The following is a 12,095-nucleotide window of genomic DNA, read 5'->3' as shown; positions in this document are numbered from 1 at the left end:
ACATTTGAGTGTCCATTATAGGTGCTCAACTGTTTTAAAAGCTAGAGTATATGTATCAATTATCCATGCATAATATAGAATACATAAAACGTGAACACTGAAGATTGATAATGAGTCTAAGTTGATAAAAATATTTCTTAAAATTTTGGTTTCTACACTTAGGTGAGAATCTTTGATTTCTATTTTTGAGTCAAAATGAACACAAAATGAATACAAGTTGGAAATATATATGTATATTTGTGTATATGTGCTGTTGTTTAGTTACTAAGTCGTGTCTGACTTTTTGCAACACTGTGGATTGTAGTCCACCAGGCTCCTCTGTCCATGGATGTCCCAGGCAAGAATACTGGAACGGGTTGCCATTTCCTTCTCCAAGGAATCTTCCCGACCCGGGGATTGAACCCCAGTGTCCTACATTGCAGGTGGATTCTTTTACTGCTGAGCCTCTGGGGAAGCCCATGTGTGTTTCTACACACACATACATGCATATATACACACACATAGTGGAGGCTGCTGGGAATTAAAGAGACAGCTTCAGCATGAAGTGCATGAAAACCCCTTCTTGAAGAGTGTTTTTTTTTTTTTTTCACTACAGCACACAGCATGTGAGATCGTAGTTCCCTGACTGTGGATAGAACCCATTCCCCCTGCAGTGGAAACAGAGTCTTCCCTGGCCTGCTAGGGAAGTCTCCCAAAATCCCATCTTAATGATCATAAACAAATACTGAATGAGATGTTTATTATTATTATTAATTTTTGGTTTGTGTTTCTCTAGTTATAAACAGAACAAGAAAATTGGAAAACCACATCCATCTTGCACCATTATTCTTGCTTTTCCTCCTGGTGAACAATCTTCCTAGTTCTCCATCCTTTAATTGGTCCTTGGAGAGTCCTCTCAAACCTTTACAATGACATTCAGTGAACAATTCTGAGTGGTGCCAAGACAGAATCTCTGTGATAGCTCACAAATTACAGATTGAACTAAAGCTGTATTACTTCCTTTTGCGATGTTTAATGCATGAGTTTTCTTATTTGGTATGGCTAAGCTGATGACATACAATCTTTCTTTTCTTCTTAAAGCTTCATGAATTTCGGGGAATATGGTTTAAAATATATTCTTTAAAAATGATTACACGACAAACCTTTCCTTCTATTGTTTCCTTTGCACATGATTTAAAAAGTCAAATGATTACATATGAATGAAATATTTTCGAAAAATAGAAATAGTCTCAGAGGTGGATTTAAAATACTTTAAAGTCACTGATTCTGTTTTGACAGTTCCACACAAAGAAAAGTGAATTTAGGAATATTTGCAGATTTCTTCACCATCTCATAAATGAAATAAAAGGCATATTTTGGTGCTTACATTACATCAGCTTGAAAATATTTTCAATATTGACTAAATAAGCTTCAGATGTAGGAGAAAACTTTAAGAACTTTTTTGAAAAAGAAGAAGGAAACAAATTTTCAAACATTACTCACAGGTGATTATCATTTTCTACTTGAATTTCTCTTTATTCCAAAATTATGGAACATATTATGCATAAAAATCCAATAAATGTGATTTTGAAATCATGTATGGACTCATTAGATAATATGCTTCCATCCCCCTTATACTTCTTAATTTTTTTTTAACATTTATGATTTTTGGACATATTTTATATATATTACATTTTCTGTTGACTGACTTTCTCTAATGACTAGAATGAGAACTCCAAGAGGCAGAGGGGTATGGTCTAGTAATTTTGTTGACCACTGTATCTGAATGGTACACAGAACAGAGATGGTGGGGGGAGTGAGGTTGGCCCTATCTGAACAACACATAATAGATTCTCCATTGGACAAGAGGAATTTTTCCAGGAGTTGAGTTGCTAGACAGATAAAATAGCAGTCTACTGTATTTGAGGGGCTTCCCAGGAGGTGGTAGTGGTAAAGAACCTACTTGACAATGCAATAGATGTAAGAGACACGGGTTTGATCTCTGGGTAGGGAAGATCCTCGGGAGGAGGGCGTGGCAACCCTTTCCAATATTCTTGCCTTGAGAATGCATGGACAGAAGAGCCTGGTGGGCTACAGTCCATGGGGCTGCAAAGAGTCGGACATGCACCCACAGCATTGGACCTGTGGTTTCCTATTGTGAATTCCTATATTCCATTCCAAATATGGCATCATATTGGGACATACATACAGTAGCACATGTGTGTGTGTGCTTTTTTTTACCAGCTATGATTTTAAGAATCATATCAGTTGCAAACAGAAAAGCACTCAATCCTCCCCAGTGGGAGACATATTGTCACTTCTGGCTACTATGTCTAGTCCTCATTCCAGGGGATATGTTTTCTTTGATGTGGATCCAGATATGTCTCCTCAAGTTTTGACAAAGAATAAGTTATAAATTTAACTGTCCTTAACACTCTCCTGGGCTTCCTGTGTAGCTCAGTCAACAAAGCATCTGCCTGCAATGCGGGAGACCGCGATTCAATTCCTGGGTTGGGAAGATACCCTGGAGAAGGAAATGGCAACCCACTCCAGTTTTCTTGCCTGGAGAATCCCATGGACAGAAGAACCTGGTGGGCTACAGTTTATGGGATCCCAAGAGTCGGACATGACTTAGAGCTGTCTTTCTTTCTTTCTAACACTCTCCTGGGCAGGAAGAACAAGGCATCTCTGCCTTGGCAAGGGAGATGACTTCTTGGTGAGTCCAACAGAAGATTCTACGTGGCTCCTTGTTTTCCAGGACTGCAGCAGAACTAGATAGACAGGAATTTCTCTTGTAGGAACTGAACCTCTTTAGCCTCTCATCTCTTTAATGTGTAGTTTGTTGGCAGTGTGGCAACACGTAGAGAATGAATGACCTTAAGCCCAGACATGGGAAATGGATGACAAGCTTCTGTTTGTCAGACTTGGACTTTTTTTTTTTAGCAATGCAAATGCTGTATTGCCAGTCTGATCAACTGCTACTTTATTGAAATTCTTTTCTGTCAGTTGTTCAGGGTGTTCTTATTTAGTTGTGGTCCATGTATATAGACTGCCGTCAAAATCCTCACGCTTATCTCCTTTTGTAGTTCCTTCTTCTTAGCAATCAGCTTCAGAATTCTGCCCATTTCTCTCATCTTCCTAACACTGGCTTTAGTCTTGACTTGTTCCTTCAATCAGCGGGAAAGGACAGGCTTCCCCAGGTTTTTTCTATATGGAAGGAATATAGAAATTGTTGTTTAATCAATCAAACTACCTATCAAAATGAAATATATTTAGCATATAACATTGTATAAATTTAAGGTATTATTGTTGTTCAGTTGCTCAGTTGTGTCCAGCTCTTTGTGACCCCATGAACTGCAGCACACCAGTCTTCCCTGTCCTTCACCATCTTCTGGAGCTTGCTCAAACTCATATCCATTGAGTTGGTGATGCCATCCAACCATCTCATCCTCTGTCATCCCCTTCTCCTCCTTTCTTCTTTTCTTTCCCAGCATCAGGGTCTTCTCCAATGAGTCAGTTCTTCACATCAGGTGGCCAAAGTATTGGAGCTTCAGCTTAAGCCTCAGTCCTTTCAATGAATATACAGGGTTGATTTCCTTTAGGATTGACTGGTTGGATCTCCTTGCAGTCCAGAGGACTCTCAATAGTCTTCTCCAGTGCTACAGTTTGAAAGTATCAATTCTTCAGCTCTCAGCCTTCTTTACGTGCCAACTCTCACATCCATACATGACTACTGTAAAAACCATAGCTTTGACTATACAGACCTTTGTCAGAAAAGTGATGTCTCTGCTTTTTAATATGCTGTCTAGGTTGGTCATAGCTTTTCCTCCAAGGACCAAGCATCTTTTAATTTCATGGCTAACGTCACTGTCCACAGTGGCTGGAGCCCAGGAGAATAAAGCTGTCACTAATTACATTGTTTCCCCATCTATTTGCCATGAAGTGATGTGATCGGATGCCATGATCTTCGTTTTTTGAATGTTGAGTTTTAAGCCAGGTTTTTTCACTCTTCTCTTTCACCTTCATCAAGACGCTCTTTAGTTCCTCTTCACATTCTGCCATAAGGGTAGTGTCATCTGCATATCTGAGGTTATTGATATTTTTCCTGGCAATCTTGATTCCAGCTTGTGCTTCATCCAGCCTGGCATTTCGCATGATGTACTCTGCAGATAGGGGCTTCCCTGGTGGCTCAGATGGTAAAGAATCTGCCTGCAGTGCAGGACATCTTGGTTCAATCCTTAAATCAGGAAGAGCCCTTGCAAAAGGGAATGGCAATCCACTCTATCATTCTTGCCTGGAGAATTCCATGGACAGAGAAGCCTGGCGAGCCACAGTCCATGGGGTCACAAAGAATCGGACATGACTGAGTGATAAAGTGATAACACACACACACACACACAGTCTGCACATAAGTTAAATAAGTAGGGTGACCATACACAATGTTGACGTACTCCTTTCCCAATTTTGAGCCAGTCTGTTGTTCCATGTCTGGTTCAAACTGTTGCTTCTTGACCTGCATTCAAGTTTCTCAGGAGGCAAGTAAAGTCTCGTATTCCCATCTCTTTAAGAATTTTTCATAGTTTGTTGTGATCCTCAGAGTCAAAGGCTTAAATAAATTTAAGGTATATAGCATGTTACTTTGATACAGCTATATATTGTAATATGATTGCCATTATAGCAGTAGCACCTCTATCATGTCACAGGATGATCATTTCTTTTTTGAGGAAATAATAACTGGTTGGAAAAATGTAAGCAGAGACAAAGGTCTTTGCCGAAAAAGGTCCATGTAGTCAAAGCTATGGTTTTTCCACCAGTCATGTTTGGATGTGAGAGTTGGACTATATAGAAGGCTGAGACCTGAAGAACTGATGCTTTTGAACTGTGGTGTTGGAGAAGACTGTTGAGAGTTCCTTGGACTTGCAAGGAGATCGAACCAGCTAATCCTAAAGGAAATCAAACCTGTATATTCATCGGAAGGACTGATGCTGAAGCTCCAATACTTTGGTCACCTGATGTGAAGAGCCAACTTATTGGAGAAGACCCTGATGCTGGGAAAGATAGAAGGCAGGAGGAGAAGAGGACGACAGAGGACAAGATGGTTGGATGGCATCACCGACTCCATGGACATGAGTTTGAGCAAGCTTCAGCAGATGGTGAAGGACAGGGAAGCCTGGTGTGCTGCAGTCCATGGAGTTGGAAAGAGTTGGACATGGCTGAGCGACTGAACAACTCGTTTTTAACTGCACCTCTCTTCTCACTGCACCCCCTCTCTCCCCTGATGAGTGACTGTTTGAACCTCGCCTTTGGATCCCAGGGAAGCTCCTGGAGGCTGAAGCCCGTTATCAAACAAGCACTGGGGGACTCAGAAAGGCTTCTTTGCCCAGGAGCCCCTCAGGGTCCTCTTCGGTTTCATTCGTTGCATGTTTGTACCTTTAAGCATCTCTCCTACTCCTAATCTCCGGCCCCCACCCTCACCCCTGGTAACTACCATCTTACTCTCTGATTTTATGAATTTGGCTTTTTAGAATTCCACATATAAGTGATATCATGCAATCTTTTTTTTTTTTTGTCTATGTAGACAGTCTTTATAATGTCGATAGTTATTACTTTTGTCAGGCTGGCACACATGGCCGGAGTTTGGAGGGGCCTGTCAGATCATAATCCCCCTTTTTCTAGCTTTTCCCATATCACAACTTAATTTTCCCCAGTTTCTACCCTCCCACATCTAATTTTTGCTTATACTTTATTTGACTCAAAGCCACCTAATGGGCTGAAAATGTATGATTAATACAACCCTTAGCAGTTTTAGGTTTCTCGCTCCTGGCAAAAAAGTTCTCTTGCAACAAAAGATTCTTACTGCTATTTTCTTTCTTTTCGAGGGATGTATCAGCTTGAAGAGCCTCCCTTTTTGTAATTCCTCACTCAAGTAGCCAGCAAATTCTAATTTCATGATATTTTTCTACTGCATCTCTCAAGTTTCTAGTCTAGGTATAAGTATGGGTTGCAAGATATTAATACAAAATTCTACAAAATATATATAAAGATAAGGTTATCACAAAGCTAATTATACTTTTCTTCTGGGCATAGTAAAAGAAGGAAAACTTCCTAATTCTTATAATGAAACAAATATAAACTGATATAACAACCCAAAAAAGTTAAACCAAAAAAAAAAAACTATAGCTTATCCATTTCAAATTTGTAAATCAGATGTTAGCAAACAGATTCTGAGGACCCTTAAAATTCATCATGACCTAGTGGAGCTTACTTCAGGAGTGCAAGGGTAGTTCAACAAGAAGAAAACCAGTAATATAATTCAAAATATTGATAGAGCTAAGGAGAATAAATATATGATCATTTGATAAGAAAAAAGACCCTTGACAAAATTCAACAGTTGTTAAGGTACACAATCTGTTACATTTAGATTTATAAGGCTTCTCAGACTAAGTTTTGTGTAAGATGTGAATCAGAGATCAATATTTGGACTTCCGTGGTGGTCCAGTGGTTAAGACTCCATGCTTTCACTGCGGGGGGTATGGCCCTGATCCTACTCAGGGAACTAAAATCCCACATGCTGTGCAGCATGGCCAAAAACTTACAAAAAAAAAAAAAAAAAGGAGGTCAAGATTCACTTTTTTATCAATATGGATATCCATGTCCCAGTGCCATGTATTGAAAAGATCATCCTTTCCTTACAGAATTGAAATAATCTCTCTCTTTCTTTTTTTTTTTCCCTCCAATTTTACCCCCATAGAGTCAGTTCTCCAGGTAGCAATCAAGGTGATTTTTAAAAATTGTGCATCGTATGATATGAGTTCCATGCTCAAAATTCTCCAATAGCTTCTTATCACACTTTAAATAAAATTAGAGAATCTCATGACCCCTGAGAATCTATAGTACCTGGTTTATACTTTATCACTTTTGACCTCATGCTCCACCAGAATCTTTGCATCATTCTGCTCTAGCCACACACACACTGGACCCTTGCTGTCCCTTGAACTCTTCAAATATGTTCTAGTTCAATAGTGTTTCTCTCTACTGAGAGCGTCCATCTCCAGGTATTTGCATGGCTCACTCTACCGCAGTTCCTCCAATGTCATTTCCCAGAGAGGTTTCTCCTGAAAGATTCTTGTAGATGGTCTATAATAGAACCATTTCTCTATTCTTATGCTGCTTAAGTTTTCTTCATGGCACGTTTTGATACCTGACATTCTTACTATTTTGAATTTGTTTTTATTTAATTTTTTATATTTCAGTTGTGTCTCTCAGCTTGCAGTATCTTTGTTGCCCAGCCAGGGATAGAACCCAGGCCCTTGGCAGGCAATGTGCTGGGTCCAGGGAATTCTCACTACCTGCTTATATATACTTGCTTACTTGTTTATTGTCTGCCCAACTCCCACATTAGAAGGTAAGCTCCATAAGGGCAAGGACTTTGTTTCATTTACCTCTGCCTCCCCAAATTGGAATAGCACCAGATATCATTAGGAACTCAATCAATATTCATTAATGAGTTATTGAATAAATAGAAAAATAGAAATTGATGTTAAGATGTTGAAACACATGAAGGATGCAGAGAGAAGAGGGCTGAAATTTCACTTCTCTCTTTGAATTATTTTGTACGGTGTTGCTGCTGCTTCCTACATGTGCTCTTGTTGTCCTTCGTATAGCAAAGTACAAAAAGATTTGAGTTCAAATACTGACTCCATATGCACCATTTCTGTCATCTTTGATCCTGAATTTCCTATAAAATGGAAATAAAAAAATCTCTGCCTCACTGTGTCATTATTGTCAGTTTATAAATAATTCATGTAAAACACCTTCCCAAAGATGCATATGGAGGATTACAAATACTATAACTATTTTTATTATATATTGTTTCCTATTTATAAATTAAAAGGAATATCACTGATTAAAAAAAAAATCTCTGTATATCCTCCAAAGTTGCTAGTAGAATTTATGCACTTATTAAGAGTACAGCAAATGTTTGCTGAATAAATGGATAGATGCAGACAGGCTCTTAAGAACTAAAATTGTAACAGGAGCCTGCTTCCTTCTTCCTCTCTGTGTCTTACATTGATTTATTGATTAATAATGGAATTAATGTGTCTTTGGGCTAATTAGGAAAATCTCTGGAGGAAAAAATATTCCCATTTTATCAGTACATAGACTCCTAGTCCTGATATATATTATAAAATATCTTTGACTTATTATTTCTTCTCTAACTTTAGAGCTAGACCTTTGGATTCCTCAATAGGCACAATTATATATTTCAGTTATTTTTTTTCAATAGGCAAAAATCCTTCTCCCCCTTCCCTTTTCACTTCTAAAACCTCACAAGCTGTTCAAATGTCCATCCCTTCTGCTCCATTTCCTCACCAAAATCCTATCACATACCATATGAATTTTTAACCCTAACACCTGTCTACCCACATGGTTTCAGAGGGGTAAATTAAAAAAAAAAAACACCCACAACAATAAAGCCCTGTGCAACTAGCCCACAAAGTCTGTAAAAGATAGTTCATCAGCATGGATTGTCTACTGTGTATGTAACCCCAGGGGCCAGAGGAACACACATGTTCTGTACAAAAATCACAATTTTTTCCCCTTTTTTTGGTTCTTGACCAATGATTCTGCTATATTCTTCAATTTGTATAGCTTCAGAAACCTTGCATTTAGTGCTTTTGCCTCATTATCCAGGTGCCAAGCCGTCTTCCAGGCTGCAGAGAAAGCTGCTCTGTGCGATCTGCTCCTGCCTTAGGGTGTGGTGCATGACAGAAAAGAACAAGAAGGAAGTGTGTTATTGCCAGTTTTAATTTGATTCATTAATTACACAAATGCTGAATGTTATCATTTTCTTATTCGTGTATTGGGTGTGAGTAGGAAAACCTTTACAGAAAGCTTCTGTATGAAGCCCTTAGCTCTATGAATATTTGAATTTCTATGTACTGGGAATCAGTCAACTCCCCTGTAGGGTACCTGGAAAGATTGACAAGCTTCTCCATGTAGCCTTTATTGTCCCATACTTCTCCACATTAACCTCATTTTCTTTTTTGCATCTGATGATCCAGTTGGAAACCAAAGGGAAAACAGGTGGGAGCAGCCCATTTTGGCTGGAAGAAGAGTATTACTGACATTGTTCAGAATCTAGTACACGGTAATAAAGAAAAGCAGATCAACTTTTAGCTGTTTTTTTTTTATCACTGTTTTAAGATTTTCTGTAGGCAACACAGTCTATTCTTGCTGGCACCCAGGGAAGATCATTCACACTCCCTACTCTTCCTTGAACACTACTGATAGCCTGACACAGTTAATTTCTCAAGAGATATTGAAATATATCATTGGAAGTTCAATTCAGTAATGAGAAGATGACTGTTTTGATAAGAAAAGTCCTCTTTTTTTTTTTTTTTTGGAAAGTCCTCTTTTAATAGCACTCCATGTTAGGTATGTTATTTAGGGAATTGCATTTAACTGTTTATTTATTTTTTTTCCCCCTTTGCTCATTCTGTTTTGTTTGTTTGTTTGTTTTCTTCCAAAGTTTCATGCTTAGGGGGTATGTTGGTAAAGAATAGGAGTCCATTTACTAATAATTTAGGTAGTCTGATCTACACTTTTATTTCTGTTTTAAAGTTCAACAAGAAAGAATAAAATAAAAACAAAAAATTTGGTAGAGCATTTTTTTTTTTATGTGGGGAAAAAATGACTTTTACCAGTGATTAATGTAAGCACTGCTTCGGGAGTTAGTGATGGACAGGGAAGCCTGGCATGCTGCATGCAGTCCATGGGGTCGCAAAGAGTTGGACACAACTGAGCGACTGAACTGAACTGAATGTAAAACTAATGAGGGCAAGTTTATGGCTCTTAAATAACTGATTTTCATTGCTATGTTTTATAGCTATAGAACACAGTCTAATTCTAATCTTGATTCTTTATCCTGAAAAATTATGCCCTTTTTATGTGTTCAGGGGCTGTAATGTACACAGATACCACTGATTCTATAAATATCTTGTTAAAGAAAAAACATCAAAAGACAGTGACATACCATATTTTAGTATATCCAAAATGTCTTTTGATTATAAGTGAAGTTGCTCAGTCATGTCCAACTTTTTGCGACCCCATGGACTGTAGCCCACCAGGCTCCTCCATCCATGGAATTTTCCAGGTAAGAGTACTGGAGTGGGTTGCCATATAAGATGCTCCTTTATTTCATGTACCATAAAGAAAGAAAAATATAATGCTAACCATTTATGATACAATGGTTTCTTATTACTAAAATGTTTATTTGCTATGTATCAAAAATAGATTTTGATATCTATTTAGATGCAAATTTTATATTTTATCATACTTGAGTACAACATATAAAAATATATTAAAGATGAATTGTTCAAGATGTTTCTAAAGTTTTTTTACACTCAAAGTCTAGTCTACTTGGGATGACTTACACTTAGGGTTGTTGATGTCAGTATTTTTCTAAACAATATTGTCCTTTGATGTGAGGATAGCAATACCTCATTCTAGTTACAAATATTCAATGACACTGTATGTTACAGTACTCATGTGATTCATAGAGAATAGCAACTAATCAATAAATGGTTGTGATGATGGTGGGGATCATGGTTTGATATGTAAGAGCAATATTTGTAGTAGAAAAACCATCAATCAAAATTATAGACAAAACAAAAGCAGGAAGGAATTTTACAAAGTATCCATTTGAGAATTCAGAGTATATGAATATGTCAGACACACAGAAGTTGAACAATTCATCAGCAATAGACCTTCACAATATTGTAGCAAGTTCTCTAGGCAGAAGGAAAATGATATCAGATGGAAATATGGATCTACATAAAAGGATGAAAAAATGGTAGCAACATAGATAAACACAATTTTTTTCTGGTTACTCAAATCATTTTACAAGATAACTGGCTATTTCAACACAAATAATCACAGTGCTGTGTGGGATTATAACAGAATTATAACAGAATTAAGTTGAAATGTATGACAGCAATAACATAAGGGTTGGAAGTGAACAAACAGAAATCCAATAATCTAAAGTTCTTACATTGCATATGATATACTTTCACCTGAAAGTAGATTATGGTAGTTAAAGATCTATAAAGATGCAGTAAGTTAAAGATATAAGTAGTTAAAGCAAACTATAAAATGATTAAAAAGTTGTGGCCAATAAACTAAGAAAGAGGATATAGTAGAATTATTTCTTTTTTTTAAAAATCACACAAACCAGAAGAAGGCAGAAAGAGAGAAAAATTGGGAAAAAACAAGATTGGGCACATTTATCTGCTTTAAACAATGTGCCTCTGCTATTATATATTACACATAGTGAGTAATATTTCATCTTAACATTCTCACTTGGCTTTAGAAATGGAAAACAAAAACTAAACTTATCCAGTTATCTCATTTACACATGAGATATAGACTGAACGTGAGAATGTTTATTATATCAATCAGTATAGGTTTGATTATGCTGTAACAATAAACAAAACCCAATCTCAGTGGCCTAACACAGTGAAGATTTATTTTTTGCTTATCCCTAATGCTCTTCTAGATTAGCAAGAAGAATCTTTAAAAAAGTGCTTTTCAAGAACCAAAGTTGCTTGAAGCTTTATCTTAACACATGCTTTTAGGATTTATTTGACAGAGGAAGAAAATGTGGTATATCACATGCAGGATCTTAAAGCATCTTTGTTTTTTTTTATCTTTGTTTGTATCGCATTGGCCAACCTATGTCACATGGGCATGCCTCACTTCAAAGGGAGCAAGAAAGTTAAATCCTATCCTATGCCTAGAAAGAGTTGGAATATCTATGATAAGCCCTAAAAACTGTAATTGTTAAGAAACTTGACCAAGCTCACTCAGTCATCTTGGTTTTATATAAACTTGTTATATGTTCCCTCTCTGCTCTTTCCACTATAAGATAGATGAATATTGTACTGAATCTGGAATAAACTATGGAGTTCTTTGTGGATTTAGAGGAGAACAAGAGCAAGAAAAACTAAACAAGGCAAGAAAGGTTTTCCTTGATTATTCTTCTCCCTAACAGATCACCAGTCCAGACCTCTGCTTGATTTCCTTGTCTGCAAATAAGCACTATTTGTTCTCTATTC

Source organism: Dama dama, chromosome 7, assembly GCF_033118175.1.
Source record: "Dama dama isolate Ldn47 chromosome 7, ASM3311817v1, whole genome shotgun sequence".
In the NCBI taxonomy this organism is placed as follows: domain Eukaryota; kingdom Metazoa; phylum Chordata; class Mammalia; order Artiodactyla; family Cervidae; genus Dama; species Dama dama.
Note: the sequence above shows the minus strand (reverse complement) of the source record.